The following is a 22,814-nucleotide window of genomic DNA, read 5'->3' as shown; positions in this document are numbered from 1 at the left end:
CATAAATTTCGTCCCGAGGCTATTTTAGGTGCTGCGTCACCTTATTATTGGGCCAGGCCCATGTAATTTCGAAATACATAAGTATAGGCTATTTTTAGAGTCCGTATGTGTGGGGAAACAAGAGATAGGGTTGATTTCGGACCCCTCCACTAAGGGCCACGAAATTCCCCCCCCCCCTCTTCCTCCATATATACAGCCCTTAGGGCATCGTTTAGACTTTGGGATTTGTTTAGTTAAAAGTTAGCCAACGCAACTTCGTGTACTTTGTTTGTGTCCAACGACCAGACCAAGACCGCTTTCGGATCCCCACCTTTATCAATACTTCATACATATTTGCAATATTCAGATTGCTTTTATCATATTCTTGCTCGTTCTTCGATTGCTTGCAGGAATAGACCTTCGTGGTCAGGTTGATCGTGCACCGGCGTGGTCAATAACCTCTGGAGATTGGTTTAGCGATTGCTAAGGCGCAACGTCGTGCACGTTTGTAGTCGGATCGTCAAAGTCGTCTCCACCAAATCGATAGTTATCATCTCATCGAAAGATCGGGACACCCCGCCTCTATCAAGTGGTATCAGATTTCCAGGTTGCTCGGTGAGATTTTACAGTTTTTCGTAGTTTAGATCGAGTCTGTTCTTCATACCTACAGTCCACGAAAAAGCCACAAAAAAAATTAGGGTTAGTTCATCATATCCGAACCAATCTGAGCCTTTGCATAATCTTTTTAGGGTTTTGCTTTGTTGAATTTGCGGTTCCATCGTCGTGTCTAGTTGCTGGTCTTAGAGTCTAGTCTTTTAGAGTTTCGAGTTCTGGTCATAAGTTGTCACGCCGCCGCCGCACCATCATCATCACCCCTTCCATCTACCACCACCGCTTATCCGCCACCGCTTCGAATCCGTATCCATATACCACCACAGCTATCATATACCACCACCGCTGCCATCTACCACCATATATCCACCACCAATCCGAGTTCTTGTCATATTAGGTTTGTTTTCGGGATCCATCCAGATTCCGATTCGTGTTTCCTTGCCGGAGTAGGTTTCGGAAAAAAAAAGAGTCGGGTAGCCACGCTCCGTTTAGGCCCAAAATTTTTCGAAAACGCATTTTTTGAAAAAATTTCTGGCTATCCTATTTTTAGGTGTTTCTGAGTGTTTTGAGACAGGTGCCATTATAGGAAGTTTTTTTTGACCCGTTTCCAGTTTTTGGGTCCGGGCAGTCGAAAAAAAAAATTGGTCGAAAAAATTTCGTGCCCATCCTGTCCGTTTGAGCTAGGAAGAGTTTTGAGACACTCGCCATTATAGTGATTTTTCGCAAAAAAAAAGAGCGAAAAAAAATATATTCAGAGTCTGCTTTTTCCTTGTTTACGTGCCGCGCCGTGATTTTGTTAGTGTTCTAGGCTCGCGTCTCTAGTACGGTCTAGCCTAGGACCAGCACAGTACCGTCGTTGAGCGTTTATTCAACTTTGCATCTCTGAATTGATTATTGCTGACCCTTTTTGCTACCATATTATAAGCCTTCCCAGCTCCACATACATCTACGTCGTGCGTTTGACTCTCCCTGGTAATCGCTCTATCCAAGCTTTGAGAGTTTTTGACTACAACGGTTGCCGATCACCGCCTGCTGCTGGGTAAGAACTGGTAAGAATTTGAGATTTGCTTGACGGATTTGTGACACCCACCACCACCACTTGTTCGTAGTCTGTAGGATCATATTCTTGTGTGTTTCTACTGCTGCTAACCATGCCAGGATCACAAGCCGACGAGATTGATTGGGAGAATTTATCGAACAAGGAGCTTCATGATAAGTTTCAGCAAATGATGACTGAACAGGTGCAAGATGTGCTGAACAATTTTGAAGAGGCCATGGAGAAGATCACTGGCTTTGAGAAGACGTTCGAAACAAAGCTCGATAACAAGTTTAATGAATTGCTCGCGCGTCTTCCACCACCACCACCCGCTGTAGCTAACGCACCTCTCCAACAACAACAACAACGACTACCTCCACGTCGCGAAGCAGACCTCCGCCGAGCAAGCTGTGTTCCTCTTGCGTTTGGCCAAACTGTTGGTGCTGCTGTTGATACTTCTGTGGCTCCTGCTGCTGATGCGGAGGAGGATGATTATGTGGGAGATTATGAGGATGAGGTTGATCAAAATCAACACTACGTGCAGCCACCTGTACCACCACCAGCAGGTCGACCTCAGGTATATATTCGTAATGGTAGGCCTGCACCACCACCTCAGGTACGAGATGATGTCCATATTCCTAAACTGAAATTGAATATTCCACCATTTGAGGGTAGATATGTTCCTGATATATATCTTACTTGGGAGTTAGAAACTGAACAACGATTTACATGTTTACAATATCCTGAGGAGAGACGAGTTGCTGCTGCCGTTTGTGCTTTCACTAGTTTTGCATGTGTATGGTGGTCTGAACATTGTAGATTATATCCTATTCCAACTACTTGGGCTGCTTTGAAAACTGCTATGCGTACGCGTTGGGTTCCACCATATTATCAACGTGAATTGCTTCAAAAATTGCAGCGTTTAAGACAAGGGAAAAATTCTGTAGAAGAATATTATCAGGAATTACAAACTGGCATGATTAGATGTGGTATTGTTGAGGAGAATGAAGCTATGCTTGCACGTTTTCTGGGTGGATTAAATAGAGAGATTCAGACCATTCTAGACTATAAGGAGTATACTAATATCACTCGTTTATTCCATCTTGCTTGTAAAGCTGAACGTGAAGTGCAGGATCGACAAGCATTGGGGCGAACTAACTTTTCTGCAGGCCGACCTTCATCATGGACACCACGTGCATCTTCTACTTCAACTGCACCAGCACCTCCATCTGGTGCCACCTCCAGCCGTGATACAAGAAAATAGGCACAACCACCATTATCTGCCAAGAGCGCACCTGCGGGGCCTGCACAACGTTCTTCTTCTTCCATGGCATCAACAGGGCACACAATGATATTATTTGTCGTCGTTGTAAGGGAGGAGGTCATTATGCGAGAGAATGCAAATCTCCGCGTGTGATGATTGCTACCGCAGATGGTGGATATGAGTCCGCTAGTGACTGTGATGAGGAGACTTTGGCTCTTATTACACGTGAAGAACATGGTGGAGATGATTCTGATCATGAGACGCAATACATGGCTCCTGAAGACGCTGACAGGTATGAATGTTTAGTTGCTCAACGTGTTTTGAGTGTGCAGGTCACACAAGCTGAGCAAAATCAGAGGCACAATTTGTTCCATACCAAGGGAGTTGTGAAGGAATGTTCTGTGCGCGTCATCATAGACGGAGGGAGCTGCAACAACTTGGCTAGCATGGAGATGGTGGAGAAGCTTTCTCTCACCACAAGACCACTTCCACATCCTTACTACATCCAATGGTTCAACAACAGCGGCAAGGTTAAGGTAACACGTACTGTTCGTGTGCATTTTAGTATCTCTACATATGCTGATTATGTTGATTGTGATGTGGTACCTATGCAAGCATGTTCCTTATTACTTGGTAGACCATGGCAATTTGATAAAAATTCTGTACACCATGGTAGAAACAATCACTATACTCTTGTTCATAAGGATAAAAATATTACTTTGCTTCCTATGACTCCTGATTCCATTTTGAAAGATGATATTAATAGAGCTAATAAAGCACAACAGGAGAAGAATAAGAGTGAAAATCAGATTGTGGCAAAATAATTTGAGCAACAAATGAAGCCTAATAATAAACCATCTAGTGTTGCTTCTGAAATTAAATTGAAAAGTGCATGTTTATTTGCCACCAAATCTGATATTGATGAGCTAGATTTCAGCAAATCTGTTTGCTATGCTTTTGTGTGCAAAGAGGCATTATTTTCATTCGAGGACGTGCCTTCCTCTTTGCCTCCTGCTGTCACTAACATTTTGCAGGAGTTCGCTGACGTTTTTCCACAAGACGTGCCACCGGGATTACCGCCTATTCGAGGGATTGAGCATCAGATTGACTTAATTCCCGGTGCTTCACTGCCAAACCGTGCACCATACCGTACCAATCCAGAGGAGACGAAGGAGATTATGCGTCAAGTACAAGAGCTTCTCGACAAAGGTTATATACGCGAATCCCTTAGTCCTTGTGCTGTTCCTATTATTCTAGTGCCGAAAAAGGATGGTACATCACGTATGTGTGTTGATTGTAGAGGCATTAATAACATTACTATTCGTTATCGTCATCCTATTCCTAGGCTAGATGATATGCTTGATGAATTGAGTGGCTCTACAATATTCTCCAAAGTTGATTTGCGTAGTGGCTACCATCAAATTCGTATGAAATTGGGAGATGAATGGAAAACAGCATTTAAAACTAAGTTTGGATTATATGAGTGGTTAGTCATGCCTTTTGGGTTAACTAATGCACCTAGTACTTTCATGAGATTAATGAACGAAGTTTTACGTGCTTTCATTGGACGATTTGTGGTAGTTTACTTTGATGACATATTGATTTATAGCAGATCTTTGGAGGAACATTTGGAACATTTACGTGCTGTTTTTATTGCTCTACGTGATGCACGTTTGTTTGGTAACCTTGGGAAGTGCACCTTTTGCACCGACCGAGTATCTTTTCTTGGCTATGTTGTTACTCCACAGGGAATTGAAGTTGATAAAGCCAAGATTGAAGCTATTGAGAGTTGGCCGCAGCCCAAAACGGTCACACAAGTGAGGAGTTTTCTTGGCCTCGCTGGATTCTATAGGCGTTTTGTGAGAGATTTCAGCACCATTGCTGCACCTCTCAATGAGCTTACAAAGAAAGATGTGCCTTTTCTTTGGGGTACCGCACAGGAAGAAGCCTTCACGGTATTGAAAGATAAGTTGACACATGCTCCTTTACTCCAACTTCCTGATTTTAATAAGACTTTTGAGCTTGAATGTGATGCTAGTGGAATTGGATTAGGAGGTGTGTTATTACAAGATGGCAAACCTGTTGCATACTTTTCTGAAAAATTGAGTGGGCCTAGTCTGAATTATTCTACTTATGATAAAGAATTATATGCTCTTGTTCGGACTTTAGAAACATGGCAACATTATTTATGGCCCAAAGAATTTGTTATACATTCTGATCACGAATCATTGAAACATATTAAAAGTCAAGCTAAACTGAATCGTAGACATGCTAAATGGGTTGAATTCATTGAGACTTTCCCTTATGTCATTAAACACAAGAAGGGAAAAGAAAATGTTATTGCTGATGCTTTGTCTCGTCGCTATACTATGCTTTCACAACTTGACTTCAAAATATTTGGTTTGGAGACCATCAAAGATCAATATGTGCATGATGCTGATTTTAAAGATGTAATGCATAATTGTAAAGAAGGAAGAATGTGGAACAAGTTTGTTGTTAACGATGGATTTGTGTTTCGTGCTAACAAGCTATGCATTCCAGCTAGCTCCGTTCGTCTTTTGTTGTTGCAGGAGGCGCATGGAGGAGGATTAATGGGACACTTTGGCGTGAAGAAGACGGAGGACGTACTTGCTACACATTTCTTTTGGCCAAAGATGAGACGGGATGTTGAGCGTTTTATTGCTTGCTGCACTACATGTCAAAAAGCTAAGTCACGCCTCAATCCTCATGGTTTATATATGCCTTTGCCTGTACCTAGTGTTCCTTGGGAGGATATATCTATGGACTTTGTTTTAGGTTTACCTCGAACAAAGAAGGGGAGGGATAGCATATTTGTTGTCGTGGATAGATTCTCGAAAATGGCACACTTTATACCATGTCATAAAAGCGATGATGCTGTTAATGTTGCTGATTTGTTCTTTCGTGAAATTATTCGCTTGCATGGTGTGCCAAATACTATTGTTTCAGATCGTGATACTAAATTTCTTAGCCACTTTTGGAGATGTATATGGGCTAAGTTGGGGACTAAACTGCTTTTTAGTACTACTTGTCACCCCCAAACTGATGGACAAACTGAAGTAGTCAATAGAACGTTGTCTACTATGCTTAGGGCTGTTTTGAAGAATAATAAGAAAATGTGGGAGGAATGCTTGCCTCATATTGAATTTGCTTATAATCGTTCATTGCATTCTACTACTAAGATGTGCCCTTTTGAAGTTGTGTATGGTTTCCTACCTCGTGCACCTATTGATTTGTTGCCTCTTCCATCTTCCGAGAAGGTTAATTTTGATGCTAAACAACGTGCTGAATTGATTTTAAAAATGCATGAGTTAACTAAGGAAAACATTGAGCGCATGAATGCTAAATATAAACTTGCTGAAGATAAGGGTAGAAAACATGTTGTGTTTGCACCTGGAGATCTTGTTTGGTTATATTTGCGTAAGGATAGATTTCCTGATTTGCGCAAATCAAAGTTAATGCCACGTGCTGATGGTCCCTTTAAGGTGTTAGAGAAAATAAATGATAATGCATATAAACTTGAGCTGCCTGCAGATTTTGGGGTTAGTCCCACTTTTAACATTGCAGATTTGAAGCCTTATTTGGGTGAGGAAGATGAACTTCCGTCGAGGACGACTTCTTTTCAAGAAGGGGAGGATGATGAGGACATCAATAAAATTGTTACACCCACAGCCCCTGCTGCTATACATACTGGACCAATTACTAGAGCTCGTGCACGCCAACTAAATTACCAGGTACTTTCGTTTCTTGGTAATGATTCTAATGTTCATGAGAATATGATGCTGCCTAAATTGGATACATTTGTTTTGCTTACAAATGAAGGGCCTAGCTTGGAGAAGGATGAACATTGGAGCAAGAACAAGCATGGAGATGATGGCATGCGCAAGGGAAACAAGAACGTAGTTACAAGTGATGATTTCAGGACTTTGAAGCCACCATAATGGGTGCATGAAGCCTTGGACGAAATATACAAGATGCCACTTCATAAATTTCGTCCCGAGGCTATTTTAGGTGCTGCGTCACCTTATTATTGGGCCAGGCCCATGTAATTTCGAAATACATAAGTATAGGCTATTTTTAGAGTCCGTATGTGTGGGGAAACAAGAGATAGGGTTGATTTCGGACCCCTCCACCAAGGGCCACGAAATTCCCCCCCTCTTCCTCCATATATACAGCCCTTAGGGCATCGTTTAGACTTTGGGATTTGTTTAGTTAAAAGTTAGCCAACGCAACTTCGTGTACTTCGTTTGTGTCCAACGACCAGACCAAGACCGCTTTCGGATCCCCACCTTTATCAATACTTCATACATATTTGCAATATTCAGATTGCTTTTATCATATTCTTGCTCGTTCTTCGATTGCTTGCAGGAATAGACCTTCGTGGTCAGGTTGATCGTGCACCGGCGTGGTCAATAACCTCTGGAGATTGGTTTAGCGATTGCTAAGGCGCAACGTCGTGCACATTTGTAGTCGGATCGTCAAAGTCGTCTCCACCAAATCGATAGTTATCATCTCATCGAAAGATCGGGACACCCCGCCTCTATCAGCTCTTGTTTGGACTTTAGAAACATGGCAACATTATTTATGGCCCAAAGAATTTGTTATACATTCTGATCATGAATCTTTGAAACATATTAAAAGTCAAGCTAAACTGAATCGTAGACATGCTAAATGGGTTGAATTCATTGAGACTTTCCCTTATGTCATTAAACACAAGAAGGGAAAAGAAAATGTTATTGCTGATGCATTGTCTCGTCGCTATACTATGCTTTCACAACTTGACTTCAAAATATTTGGTTTGGAGACCATCAAAGATCAATATGTGCATGATGCTGATTTTAAAGATGTAATGCTGAATTGTAAAGAAGGAAGAATGTGGAACAAGTTTGTTGTTAACGATGGATTTGTGTTTCGTGCTAACAAGCTATGCATTCCAGCTAGCTCCGTTCGTCTTTTGTTGTTGCTGGAGGCACATGGAGGAGGATTAATGGGACACTTTGGCGTGAAGAAGACGGAGGACATACTTGCTACACATTTCTTTTGGCCAAAGATGAGACGGGATGTTGAGCGTTTTATTGCTCGCTGCACTACATGTCAAAAAGCTAAGTCACGACTCAATCCTCATGGTTTATATATGCCTTTGCCTGTACCTAGTGTTCCTTGGGAGGATATATCTATGGACTTTGTTTTAGGTTTACCTCGAACAAAGAAGGGGAGGGATAGCATATTTGTTGTCGTGGATAGATTCTCGAAAATGGCACACTTTATACCATGTCATAAAAGCAATGATGCTGTTAATGTTGCTGATTTGTTCTTTCGTGAAATTATTCGCTTGCATGGTGTGCCAAATACTATTGTTTCAGATCGTGATACTAAATTTCTTAGCCACTTTTGGAGATGTTTATGGGCTAAGTTGGGGACTAAACTGCTTTTTAGTACTACTTGTCACCCCCAAACTGATGGACAAACTGAAGTAGTCAATAGAATGTTGTCTACTATGCTTAGGGCTGTTTTGAAGAATAATAAGAAAATGTGGGAGGAATGCTTGCCTCATATTGAATTTGCTTATAATCGTTCATTGCATTCTACTACTAAGATGTGCCCTTTTGAAGTTGTGTATGGTTTCCTACCTCGTGCACCGATTGATTTGTTGCCTCTTCCATCTTCGGAGAAGGTTAATTTTGATGCTAAACAACATGCTGAATTGATTTTAAAAATGCATGAGTTAACTAAGGAAAACCTTGAGCGTATGAATGCTAAATATAAACTTGCTGGAGATAAGGGTAGAAAACATGTTGTGTTTGCACCTGGAGATCTTGTTTGGTTACATTTGCGTAAGGATAGATTTCCTGATTTGCGCAAATCAAAGTTAATGCCACGTGCTGATGGTCCCTTTAAGGTGTTAGAGAAAATAAATGATAATGCATATAAACTTGAGCTGCCTGCAGATTTTGGGGTTAGTCCCACTTTTAACATTGCAGATTTGAAGCCTTATTTGGGTGAGGAAGATGAACTTCCGTCGAGGACGACTTCATTTCAAGAAGGGGAGGATGATGAGGACATCAATACAATTGTTACACCCACAGCCCCTGCTGCTATACATACTGGACCAATTACTAGAGCTCGTGCACGCCAACTAAATTACCAGGTACTTTCGTTTCTTGGTAATGATTCTAATGTTCATGAGAATATGATGCTGCCTAAATTGGATACATTTGTTTTGCTTACAAATGAAGGGCCTAGCTTGGAGAAGGATGAACATTGGAGCAAGAACAAGCATGGAGATGATGGCATGCGCAAGGGGAACAAGAACGGAGTTACAAGTGATGATTTCAGGACTTTGAAGCAACCATAATGGGTGCATGAAGCCTTGGACGAAATATACAAGATGCCACTTCATAAATTTCGTCCCGAGGCTATTTTAGGTGCTGCGTCACCTTATTATTGGGCCAGGCCCATGTAATTTCGAAATACATAAGTATAGGCTATTTTTAGAGTCCGTATGTGTGGGGAAACAAGAGATAGGGTTGATTTCGGACCCCTCCACCAAGGGCCACAAAATTCCCCCCTCTTCCTCCATATATACAGCCCTTAGGGCATCGTTTAGACTTTGGGTTTTGTTTAGATTAAAAGTTCGCCATATCTGCAACTTCGCGTACTTCGTTTGTGTTCAACGACCAGACAAAGGCGTCACAGAACCCCACCTTGATCAATAAAGCTGTCATTTTATATTCGCAATATCCAGATTGCAATCTCAGTTTGTTGCTTGTTCTTCGTTTGCTCGCAGGAAACAGACCCTCGTGGTCAGGTTGATCGTGCTCCGGCGTGGTCAATAACCTCTCGGAGTTGGTTTAGTGATTGCTAAGGCGCGACGTCCTCGCACGTTCGTAGTCGGATCGTCAAAGTCGACTGCCACCAAAGCGATATCCATCATCTCATCGAAAGACGGGACACCTTTGCCTCTATCACTCTTAATGGAGGTAATACCCTACTTCCTGTTTGATTGATCTTGATGAATATGAGGATTACAAGAGTTGATCTACCACGAGATCATAATGGCTAAACCCTAGATGTCTAGCCTGTATGATTGTGATTGCCTCTACGGACTAAACCCTCCGGTTTATATAGACACCGGAGGGGCCTAGGGTTGTACAGAGTCAGTTTACAGAGGAAGGAATCTTCATATCTGAACGCCAAGCTTGCCACCCATGCAAAGGAGAGCCCCATCCGGACACGGGGGGAAGTCTTCTGTCTCGTATCTTCATGGCCCATCAGTCCGGCCCACGTCACGTAGCCCGGACGCCCGAGGATCCCTTAGTTCAGGACTCCCTCAGTAGCCCCTGAACCAGGCTTCAATGACGATGTGTCCGGCGCGCAGATTGTCTTCGGCATTGCAAGGCGGGTTCCTCCTCCTAATATTTCAACGTAGTCCTTGAACACAAAGAACATGTCCTGTTCTGCAAAACAAGCTCCGCGAAGAGTATAATATTTCATGGGTCCCATCTACTGACAACTTTTGTAGTGAGACGCCACGTCCCCGCCCGGTCATTATTTCGAACCATTTTTAGCCTCCCGCTCCACGTTTTGAGATGCGGTTTTCATTGGCACGTCTTGTCGAAGCAGAGATCATGACCCCTTATTGCGAGATTCTCATCAATACGGGCATGGGTAATCCAACCGCACCGCCTGCATGAACCTTGGGGAATAGGCGAGTTTTAAGGCGAATGGGGAGGCGCTTGATATTCGCTACCTTTGTAAAGAGATAAGGATTCACCCCTTCACCCACGCCTTCTTCCTCTCATCCACCCACTCTCGAGCTCCAGCGCCCAAGCTTCCATCCTTTCCGCCTCAAAAAAGCACTCTGGCCATGTCTGGATCTGGAGAGCAGGGCAAGTGGATGGCCTCCTCCGTCATAGAGAAGGATATCACAAAGCTCCGGGAGGCGGGGTACTTGGCCCAGGAAATCACCCACCGGCTTCCGGTCAAGGAGCAGATCGTTCCCACCCCGGAGCCCCATGAGAGGGTGGTGTTCATTCCCCACTTTGTTCCCGGATTAGGGTTTCCTCTCCACCCCTTCACCCGCGGACTCATGTTGTACTACGGGCTAGATTTCCATGATCTGGCCCCAAACTCCTTCCTCAACATCTCGACATTCATTGCTGTGTGCGAGGCCTTCCTCCGCATCCCACCCTACTTCGGATTGTGGCTGAAGACCTTCAATGTGAAGCCGAAGGTGGTGGGCGGTCAACACGCAGAGTGCGGAGGTGCTATGGTGAGCAAGATGTCCAACGTCGCATGGCCCAAATGCACCTTTGTGGAGACCATCAAAGGGTGGTAGCAGCAGTGGTTCTACTTCACAGAGCCCCGCGACACCACCTGGGCCGCGGCTCCCAAATTCAATTCCGGGGCCCCAATGCGGCTTACCTCATGGCTAGAAAAGGGTCTAGACTGGGCGTCGTCGGACGAGGTGTCCACGCTACAGACGTGCATCAAGAGCATGGTGGACAAGAACATCAAGCTTGTCAATGTGATCCAGGTGAGGGTTTTTCGCGGGATCCTTCCTTGCCAAAGCCAGACTTGCAATTTGTGGGAGTTCGATCTGGCCAAGCACCCGACCTTGCAACAGTTCTTTGGCGCTACACACGAAGGCATCTGGAATGTGCTTTTTAAGGCCAATGAGACGTGGCCGAAGATGACCGAGGACCGTGGGTACAACCTGACCCATCCCGCCAGTCTGGTAAGTTTTTCGTATTTCATGGTGTATCCTTCACCTGTACATTCAAGGAAGATGTCTAAGCTTCCCCATGTGTCTTTCCAGGGCTGGACAAGGAAGAGCAGATCTAGTGTCCGGCTCCGCTGCCTGAAAACCCAGCAATCCCACTTCTGACGAAGATGCTGGTTTCGGCGCCCTACCAGGCGCCGGAGAAGAAGGCCCAGAAGAAGGGCTAGGCGGGAAGAGGCGGCCTTCACCGTAAAGGCACTTCGGACGTGACGTCTAAAGACACCAAAACCCACTCCTCCCCCACCACCGAGGAAGACGAGGAGGAGGAGGAGGAAAGAAACTCTCCCCCTGGGGGGAGGAAGAAAAGGACGGACTCCACGGATCTAGAGGCAGAGGCGTCCAAGAAGGGGAGGGTCTCCCTCACGGATAACTCCGTGTTGGACACTGATAGCAGCTCCGAGTGGCGCCCCAGGGAGAAGCCCCTGGCCGAATCATAAGTACTCAAAGGTACTTATATACACATATATCCCACTTTTTTACTTCGTGGTTTTAATATGCCGAATCATGAGCTGCAGTCCGGCCCACGCCCACCCCCAACGATCCTCATTTTCAGGGAATTCACTGGATCCAAATGTGATGGACAGTGGGTCACTTCTGGCGGCCTCCTCTCCCAAGGCCACGGATGACGCTGAGGTGTTGTCCTGAAGGACCTTCCCAGGCCAGGGAGAGGTACAGGAGGCCGTCAGGGTGGCGCCAGAGGGTGATACCTCAGTCGTCGGACACATGGGGGAACAAATCCCCCTGGAGACTGGCGATGGGGGCCATATCCAATTCGGCCCCCAGCAGAATACTTTTCCGGAGGCCCATACGGCTCCGGAATTAGGCAAGCAACCTCCTTCTTTAGAAGGAGGTGCACCTATTCTGCCGGTGACCTCTGTCCATCCAGAGGTACCGGATAATTTACTAGAAGTGTTGCAAAGTGCTTCCATTGTTGAGGAACACCGTATCCTCATGGGTACGGTGGTTGAGAGGGTTCAGTCCGCTAAGAGCAGACTGATCGAAGCCTGCACCAGCCTTCTAACAGGCTTTGAGGTATGCGACGTAATTATGCAAAAAGGATGTCATAGTATAGACAGTAGCCCCTAAGACTCTGTCTGGTGCTCGAAAAGATAAGCCAGACAGAGGATCAAATAATTTTCGCCAGAGACTAACCATACATGTCTATGTGAATAAGCAGGCATCGATGCTGGCTGCGACCTCCCATTCTGCCGAAGTCTCCAAACCGAAGCAGAGTTTGGATCGGGCCAAGGAAGAGCTCGGCCATGTGAAAAAACAACGAGAGGACAAGCAAGGTATGCAATGGCCTATTCAGATCTAGAAAGATATGAATTGTTTGTGTTGATCATGTTATTATGATATTTCGCAGGAGCTGCGACATGATATTTCGCAGGAGCTGCGACCGAGGTGGAGACCCTCAAGAGCGCGCTGGCCGAGGCCCAGAAGAGAGCGGCAAAGGAACAAGCCGCCCGCGAAAAACATGAGGCAAGGGTCGGGGAGGTCCAGCAGGAGCTCCAGGACGCCGTAAAGAAATATGAGTCCTTGGAGCGCAAGATTGCGGACCAAGAGTCCGAACTTGCTACGGCACACCGAAGCACACAAGAGGCCTGGGTTGAAGCCCAGGGCGCCCTCCAGGAAATCCAGGAGGCTAGGAAAATTGCGGCGTGTAAGGCCTTTATTATGCAGAGCAAATATGTGAAGAAAAGGTACCTCTTACTGACACGGATTTGGAGTTTTCCAGGAGTGTTGATGAGGACATCAATACCATTGTTACACCCACAGCCCCTACTATTACATATACTGGACCAATTACTAGAGCTCGCGCACGCCAATTAAATTACCAGGTACTTTCGTTTCTTGGTAATGATTCTAATGTTCATGAGATTATGATGTTGCCTAAATTGGATACATTTGTTTTGCTTACAAATGAAGGGCCTAGCTTGGAGAAGGATGAACATTGGAGCAAGAACACGCATGGAGTTGATGGCATGCGCAAGGGGATCAAGAACGGAGTTACAAGTGATGATTTCAGGACTTTGAAGCCGCCATAAGGAGTGCATGAAGCCTTGGACGAAATATACAAGATGCCACTTCATAATATTCGTCCATAGGCTATTCTAGGTGCTGCGTCACCTTATTAATGGGCCAGGCCCATGTAATTTCGAAATACTTAAGTATAGGCTATTTTTAGTGTCCGTATGTGTGGGGAAACAAGAGTTAGGGTTGGTTTCGGACCCCACCCTCAAGGGCCACGAAATTCCCCCCTCTTCCTCCATATATACAGCCCTTAGGGCGTCGTTTAGACTTTGGGTTTTGTTTAGATTAAAAGTTCGCCATAGCTGCAACTTCGCGTACTTCGTTTGTGTTCAACGACCAGACAAAGGCGTCACAGAACCCCACCTAGATCAATAAAGCTTTCATCTTATATTCACAATATCCCGATTGCAATCTCAGTTTCTTGCTTGTTCTTCGTTTGCTCGCAGGAAACAGACCCTCGTGATCAGGTTGATCGTGCTCCGGCGTGGTCAATAACCCTCGGAAGTTGGTTTAGCGATTGCTAAGGCGCGACGTCTCGCACGTTCGTAGTCGGATCGTCAAGGCCGACTCCCACAGAAAACGATAGCCACCATCTCATTGAAACATCGAGACACCTTAGCCTCTATCAAGTGGTATCAGATTTCCAGGTTGCTCGGTGAGATTTTACAGTTTTTTGTAGATTAGATCGAGTCTGTTCTTCATACCTACAGTCCACGAAAAAGCCAGAAAAAAAATTAGGGTTAGTTCATCATATCCGAACCAATCTGAGCCTTTGCATAATCTTTTTAGGGTTTTTGCTTTGTTGAATTTGCGGTTGCATCGTCGTGTCAAGTTGCTGGTCTTAGAGTCTAGTCTTTTAGAGTTTCGAGTTCTGGTCATAAGTTGTCACGTCGCCGCCGCACCATCATCATCGCCCATCTACCACTTTTGCTTATCCGCCACCGCTCTGAATCCATATCCATATACCACCACCAATCCGTATCCATATACCACCACCAATCTGTATCCATATACCACCACCGCTACCATATACCACCATCGCTGCCATATACCACAACCATATATCCACCACCAATCTGAGTTCTTCTCATATTATGTTTGTTCTTGAGATCAATCTAAATTCTGATTCGTGTTTCCTTGCCTGCGTAGGTCTAAAAAAAAAGAGTCTGGAGACCCCCTGGGCAGTTTTTAGGCCAAAATTTTCACGGGCAATTTTTTTCCCTATCCTATTTTTAGGCTTTTCTGAGTCTTTTGAGCCACGTGCCATCATAGTGATTTTTTGTCGCACTTTTTCGTCGTCGCTGCCCTGATTTCCGAAAAAAAAGTGAAAAAAATATTCGTGCCCATCCTATCAGTTTGACGAGGGAAGAGTTTTGAGACACTCGCCATTATAGTGATTTTTCGCAAAAAAAAAAGAAAAAGAGGAGCACAAAAAAAAGGAGCGCAAAAAAAAGAGCGAAAAAAAAGAGTTCTAGAGTGTGCTTTTCCCTTATTTACGTGCAGCGCCGTAATTTTGTTAGTGTTCTAGGCTCGCGTCTCTAGCACGGTCTAGCCTAGGACCAGCACAGTACCGTCGTTGAGCGTTTATTCAACTTTGCATCTCTGAATTGATTATTGCTGACCCTTTTTGCTACCATACTATAAGCCTTCCCAGCTCCACATACATCTACGTCGTGCGTTTGACTCTCCCTGGCAATCGCTCTATCCAAGCTTTTGTGAGTTTTGACTACAACGGTTGCCGATCACCGCCTGCTGCTGGGTAAGAACTGGTAAGAATTTGAGATTTGCTTGACGGATTTGTGACACCCGCCACCACCACCACTTGTTAGTAGTCTGTAGGATCATATTCTTGTGTGTTTCTATTGCTGCTAAGCATGCCAGGATCACAAGCCGACGAGACTGACTGGGAGAACTTGATGAACAAGGAGCTTCATGATACGTTTCAGCAAATGATGAGTGGACAGGTGCAAGATGTGATAAACAGATTTGAAGAGGCCATGGAGAAGATAGATGGCATGGAGAAGACGTTTGAAACAAAGCTCGATAACAAGTTTGCTGAATTGCTTTCGCGTTTTCCACCACCACCACCAGCTGCTCCTACCGCACCTCTGCAACAACAGCAACAACATCGACTACCTCCACGTCGGGAAACAGCCCTCCGCCGAGCGAGCCGTGTCCCTCTTCAGTCGGGCCAAACTGCTGGTGCTGCTGTTGATACTTCTGTGGCTCCTACTGCTGATGTGGAGGAGGATGATTATGTGGGAGATTATGAGGATGAGGTTGATCAAAATCAGAACTACATGCCACCACCAGCACAGCAACCACCAGGTCATCCACATGCAAATAATGGCAATGGTAGGGCTTAAGACAGGGAAAAAATTCTGTAGAAGAATATTATCAGGAATTACAAATTGGCATGATTAGATGTGGTATTGTTGAGGAGAATGAAGCTATGCTTGCAAGTTTTATGGGTGGATTAAATAGAGAGATTTAGACGATTCTAGAGTATAAGGAGTATACTAATATCACTCGTTTATTCCATCTTGCTTGTAAAGCTGAACGTGAAGTGCAGGATCGACAGGCATTGGCGCGGACTAACTTTTCTGCAGGTCGACCTTCATCATGGACACCACGTGCATCATCTACTTCCACACGTTCTGCTACATTGGCGCCTCCGTCGGCTGCCACCTCCAACCGTGATACGATAAAGCAGGCACAATCACCACTATCTGCCAAGAGCACACCTTCTGGGCCTACAAAGAGCTCTTCTTCATCCATGGCATCAACAGGGCAAACACATGATATTATTTGTCGGCGTTGCAAGGGTGGAGGTCATTATGCGAGAGAATGCCCATCTAAGCGTATGATGGTTGTTACTGAGGATGGTGGGTATGAGTCCGCTAGTGACTATGATGAGGAGACTTTGGCTCTTATTACACGTGAAGAACACGGTGGAGACAATTCTGATCATGAGACGCAATACATGGCTCCTGAAGACGCTGACAAGTATGAATGTTTAGTTGCTCAACGTGTTTTGAGTGTGCAGGTTACACAAGCTGAGCAAAATCAGAGGCATAATTTGTTCCATACAAAGGGAGTTGTGAAGGAACGTTCTGTTCGCGTGATCATAGATGGAGGGAGCTGCAATAACTTGGCTAGCATGGAGATGGTGGAGAAGCTATCTCTCACCACAAGACCACATCCACATCCTTACTACATCCAATGGTTCAACAACATCGGCAAGGTTAAGGTAACACGTACTGTTCGTGTGCATTTTAGTATCTCTACATATGCTGATTATGTTGATTGTGATGTGGTACCTATGCAAGCATGTTCCTTATTACTTGGTAGACCATGGCAATTTGATAAAAAATCTGTACACCATGGTAGAAACAATCAGTATACTCTTGTTCATAACGATAAAAATATTACTTTGCTTCCTATGACTCCTAATTCCATTTTGAAAGATGATATTAATAGAGCTAATAAAGCAAAGCAGGAGACAAAAAAGAGTGAAAATCAGATTGTGGCAAAAGAATTTGAGCACCAAATGAAGCCTAATAATAAACCATCTACTGTTGTTTCTGAAATTAAATTGAAAAGATCATGTTTACTTGCCACCAAATCTGATATTGATGAGCTAGATTTTAGCAAATCTGTTTGCTATGCTTTTGTGTGCAAAGAGGCATTATTTTCATTCGAGGACGTGCCTTCCTCTTTGCCCCCTGCTGTCACTAACATTTTGCAGGAGTTCGCTGACGTCTTTCCACAAGACGTGCCACCGGGATTACCACCTATTCGTGGGATTGAACATCAAATTGACTTAATTCCCGGTGCTTCGCTACCCAACCGTGCACCATACCGTACCAATCCAGAGGAGACGAAGGAGATTATGCGTCAAGTACAAGAACTGCTCGACAAAGGTTATATACGCGAATCCCTTAGTCCTTGTGCTGTTCCTATCATTTTAGTGCCGAAAAAGGATGGTACGTCACGTATGTGCGTTGATTGTAGAGGCATTAATAATATTACTATTCGTTATCGTCATCCTATTCCCAGGCTAGATGATATGCTTGATGAATTGAGTGGCTCTACAATATTCTCAAAAGTTGATTTGCGTAGTGGATACCATCAAATTCGTATGAAATTGGGTGATGCATGGAAAACAGCATTTAAAACTAAGTTTGGATTATATGAGTGGTTAGTCATGCCTTTTGGGTTAACTAATGCACCTAGTACTTTCATGAGGTTAATGAACGAAGTTTTACGTGCTTTCATTGGACGATTTGTGGTAGTTTACTTTGATGACATATTGATTTATAGCAAATGTTTGGAGGAACATTTGGAACATTTACGTGCTGTTTTTATTGCTCTACGTGATGCACGTTTGTTTGGAAACCTTGGAAAGTGCACCTTTTGCACCGACCGAGTATCTTTTCTTGGCTATGTTGTTACTCCACAGGGAATTGAAGTTGATAAAGCCAAGATTGAAGCTATTGAGAGTTGGCCGCAGCCCAAAACGGTCACACAAGTGAGGAGTTTCCTTGGCCTCGCTGGTTTCTATAGGCGTTTTGTGAGAGATTTCAGCACCATTGCTGCACCTCTCAACGAGCTTACAAAGAAGGATGTGCCTTTTGTTTGGGGTACCGCACAGGAAGAAGCCTTCACGGTATTGAAAGATAAGTTGACACATGCTCCTTTACTCCAACTTCCTAATTTCAATAAGACTTTTGAGCTTGAATGTGATGCTAGTGGAATTGGATTAGGAGGTGTGTTATTACAAGATGGAAAACCTGTTGCATACTTTTCTGAAAAATTGAGTGGGCCTAGTCTGAACTATTCTACTTACGATAAAGAATTATATGCTCTTGTTCGGACCTTAGAAACATGGCAACATTATTTATGGCCCAAGGAATTTGTTATACATTCTGATCATGAATCTTTGAAACACATTAAAAGACAAGCAAAACTGAACCGTAGACATGCTAAATGGGTTGAATTCATTGAGACTTTCCCTTATGTCATTAAACACAAGAAGGGTAAAGAAAATGTTATTGCTGATGCCTTGTCTCGTTGTTATACGATGCTTTCACAACTTGACTTTAAAATATTTGGTTTGGAGACCATCAAAGATCAATATGTTCATGATGCTGAATTTAAAGATGTATTGCAGAATTGTAAGGAAGGGAGAACTTGGAACAAGTTCGTTCTTAACGATGGATTTGTGTTTCGTGCTAATAAGCTATGCATTCCAGCTAGCTCCGTTCGTCTTTTGTTGTTGCAGGAGGCGCATGGAGGAGGATTAATGGGACACTTTGGCGTCAAGAAGACGGAGGATATACTTGCTACACATTTCTTTTGGCCAAAGATGAGACGGGATGTTGAGCATTTTGTTGCTCGCTGCACTACATGTCAAAGAGCTAAGTCACGACTCAATCCTCATGGTTTATATATGCCTTTGCCTGTACCTAGTGTTCCTTGGGAGGATATATCTATGGACTTTGTTTTAGGTTTACCTCGAACAAAGAAGGGGAGGGATAGCATATTTGTTGTCGTGGATAGGTTCTCGAAAATGGCACACTTTGTACCATGTCATAAAAGCGATGATGCTGTTAATGTTGCTGATTTGTTCTTTCGTGAAATTATTCGCTTACATGGTGTGCCAAATACTATTGTTTCAGATCGTGATACTAAATTTCTTAGCCACTTTTGGAGATGTTTATGGGCTAAGTTGGGGACTAAGGTGCTTTTTAGTACTACTTGTCACCCCCAAACTGATGGACAAACTGAAGTAGTCAATAGAACATTGTCTACTATGCTTAGGGCTGTTTTGAAGAATAACAAGAAAATGTGGGAAGAATGCTTGCCTCATATTGAATTTGCTTATAATCGTTCATTGCATTCTACTACTAAGATGGGCCCTTTTGATATTGTGTATGGTTTCCTACCTCGTGCACCTATTGATTTGTTGCCTCTTCCATTTTCAGAGAAGGTTAATTTTGATGCTAAAGAATGTTCTGAATTGATTTTAAAAATGCATGAGTTAACTAAGGAAAACATTGAGCGTATGAATGCTAAATATAAACTTGCTGGAGATAAGGGTAGAAAACATGTTGTGTTTGCGCCTGGAGATCTTGTTTGGTTATATTTGCGTAAAGATAGATTTCCTAATCTGCGCAAATCAAAGCTAATGCCACGTGCTGATGGTCCTTTTAAGGTGTTAGAGAAAATAAATGATAATGCATATAAACTTGAGCTACCTGTAGATTTTGGGGTTAGTCCCACTTTTAACATTGCAGATTTGAAGCCTTATTTGGGTGAAGAAGATGCGCTTCCGTCGAGGACGACTTCATTTCAAGAAGGGGAGGATGATGAGGACATCAATACCATTGTTACACCCACAGCCCCTACCGTTACATATACTGGACCAATTACTAGAGCTCGCGCACACCAATTAAATTACCAGGTACTTTCATTTCTTGGTAATGATTCTAATGTTCATGAGATTATGATGCTGCCTAAATTGGATACATTTGTTTTGTATGATGCTGCCTAAATTGGATACATTTGTTTTGCTTACAAATGAAGGGCCTAGCTTGGAGAAGGATGAACATTGGAGCAAGAACAAGCATGGAGTTGATGGCATGCGCAAGGGGATCAAGAACGGAGTTACAAGTGATGATTCCAGGACTTTGAAGCCGCCATAAGGAGTGCATGAAGCCTTGGACGAAATATACAAGATGCCACTTCATAATATTCGTCCATAGGCTATTCTAGGTGCTGCGTCACCTTATTAATGGGCCAGGCCCATGTAATTTCAAAATACTTAAGTATAGGCTATTTTTAGAGTCCGTATGTGTGGGGAAACAAGAGTTAGGGTTTGTTTCGGACTCCACCCTCAAGGGCCACGAAATTCCCCCCTCTTCCTCCATATATACAGCCCTTAGGGCGTCGTTTAGACTTTGGGTTTTGTTTAGATTAAAAGTTCGCCATAGCTGCAACTTCGCGTACTTTGTTTGTGTCCAACGACCAGAGCAAGACGTCACAGAACCCCACCTAGATCAATAAAGCTTTCATCTTATATTCGCAATATCCCGATTGCAATCTCAGTTTCTTGCTTGTTCTTCGTTTGCTCGCAGGAAACAGACCCTCGTGGTCAGGTTGATCGTGCTCCGGCGTGGTCAATAACCCTCGGAAGTTGGTTTAGCGATTGCTAAGGCGCGACGTCTCGCACGTTCGTAGTCGGATCGTCAAGGTCGACTCCCACAGAAAACGATAGCCACCATCTCATCGAAACATCGGGACACCTTAGCCTCTATCAAGTGTTTGCGGATTTGCCGTGCAGTGTTACTGATGCCGCGGAGTTCTTCCGAGCCGAAGAGGGGAGCTCAACAGAGAAGCTGTTCTGGTCGCAATACCTTGCACGAGAGCATCCGGTGCCCTTTAGTGATCAGCTGAAACAACTAACCGAACTGCATAGGGTGGCTGAATCGGCCATGAAGGATTTGATAATTCGTTTGTGGCCTACCGAAGCCATACCCAGCAGATATTTCGAGCTCGTGAAGTGGCTGGTTGATGCCTGCCCTCGGCTTGACGCCATCAAGCGGTCGATGTGCATCTAAGGTGCGCTGATGGCCTTCACCCGTGTCAAGGTTCAGTGGGCGAAGATGGACGCCGTCAAGCTCACGACCGAGGGACCGCCCGCGGGCAAGGAGCACCGCACGCCCAAGTAGTATTTTGATGATGTCTTGAAGGGATCCCGCATTGTAGAGGGCCAGTGTGCAAAAGACATTATCTTTGAATGAAGACATTCATGTTATTCCGTCCTGTATTATGAAACAAAGTTGATATGTAATATAATGCTTGTTGTTTGTTTAAAATTTTGCCTCCCGTGGGGCCGTTTTATTAAATCTCAGAGTTGGCCAGTCGTCGGCTTCAGCCCCCACGTAGGTAGTACGGGGGTGTTCGGGTTGGAACCTAAACACTCTTGATCCAAGAGTTTGGTCCTTGAAGGAGGTGTTTAGCACAATGAACCAGGCAATCAGACTATGTGGCTTTATCACCCTCACTTAGCCATAGGAGTTTGATAATAGAAATGTAGGCGCAACCCCTAGTTAGTATTTGTTAATCTGGACTAGGGTGTTGTAGAGACCTGATCGGGTGGAGGCCGATCCGTCGCATAATGCGGAAAAAAATCGTAAGAGATTTTAACCTCCGAATAGCTGACCAGCTCTCGCCGCATCATGACAGTCAGTTTTCGGCTTTCTCTACTAAGGTGTTTACCCGGATGAACCAGAAACACAATCGCAGTAGTCCTCCCTTTACTACCCTAGCCGATAGGACGAAACATAAGGTAGTAAGCATAGGAGCTGGGCAACCCAACTATTGACCAAAGAGATGATTCGAAGCCGATGCATATAATGCTAAATTTGGGGTGCCGAACTATACTATAAAAAGTGTTCGGACTTTGTTGACGTAGTATGGAGCGCATGAAGCCCCTGGCGAATTAAAGCGTACCAAAGTGTACATGTGCAATCGATAAGAATAGCGAAATAAAATGAAGTAGTAAGCCAGTGCCACATAAGTTGGGCCACAAACTGTTTCCATTATAATCTGATTAATATGTCGAAGCGTATTTGTACAAATAGTGTGATAAGAAAAAGGGCTATTTAACATGTCGAGACCAAGGGGGAGCTGCGTGCGGGTCCTGAAAATAGGTAGAGTGCTCGTCAAGAAGACCACCTAGAGATTCCCCCACATGTCTATGCTGCTTGCCACCTTGGTATATCCATCCTTCTAAAGGATCGATGATCAGGCCGTCATGAGGGGCCTGCAGAAAAGAAAAAGGAAAAAGGAAAAAAAAGAAAAGGGAAAGTATGTGTGTCCGAGGAAGGTCGATCCATAATATGGACCACAATCAAGTTATTCCTTCGTCTATGCCCATGGTATTTTGAGTGCATAGTTATGTACGCGCGGTACATACGCCGCCATTTGGTTGGGACTGAGACAGAGGCCGAATTGCTAGTCGAACTCCTAACGAGCTGGACTATCAAGCTGCGGAGTAGTCCGGACTCGTTTGATAGTGTCCA

This window comes from Triticum aestivum, chromosome 7A (genome assembly GCF_018294505.1).
Source record: "Triticum aestivum cultivar Chinese Spring chromosome 7A, IWGSC CS RefSeq v2.1, whole genome shotgun sequence".
Lineage (NCBI taxonomy): Eukaryota > Viridiplantae > Streptophyta > Magnoliopsida > Poales > Poaceae > Triticum > Triticum aestivum.
This window is presented reverse-complemented; position numbering follows the sequence as displayed.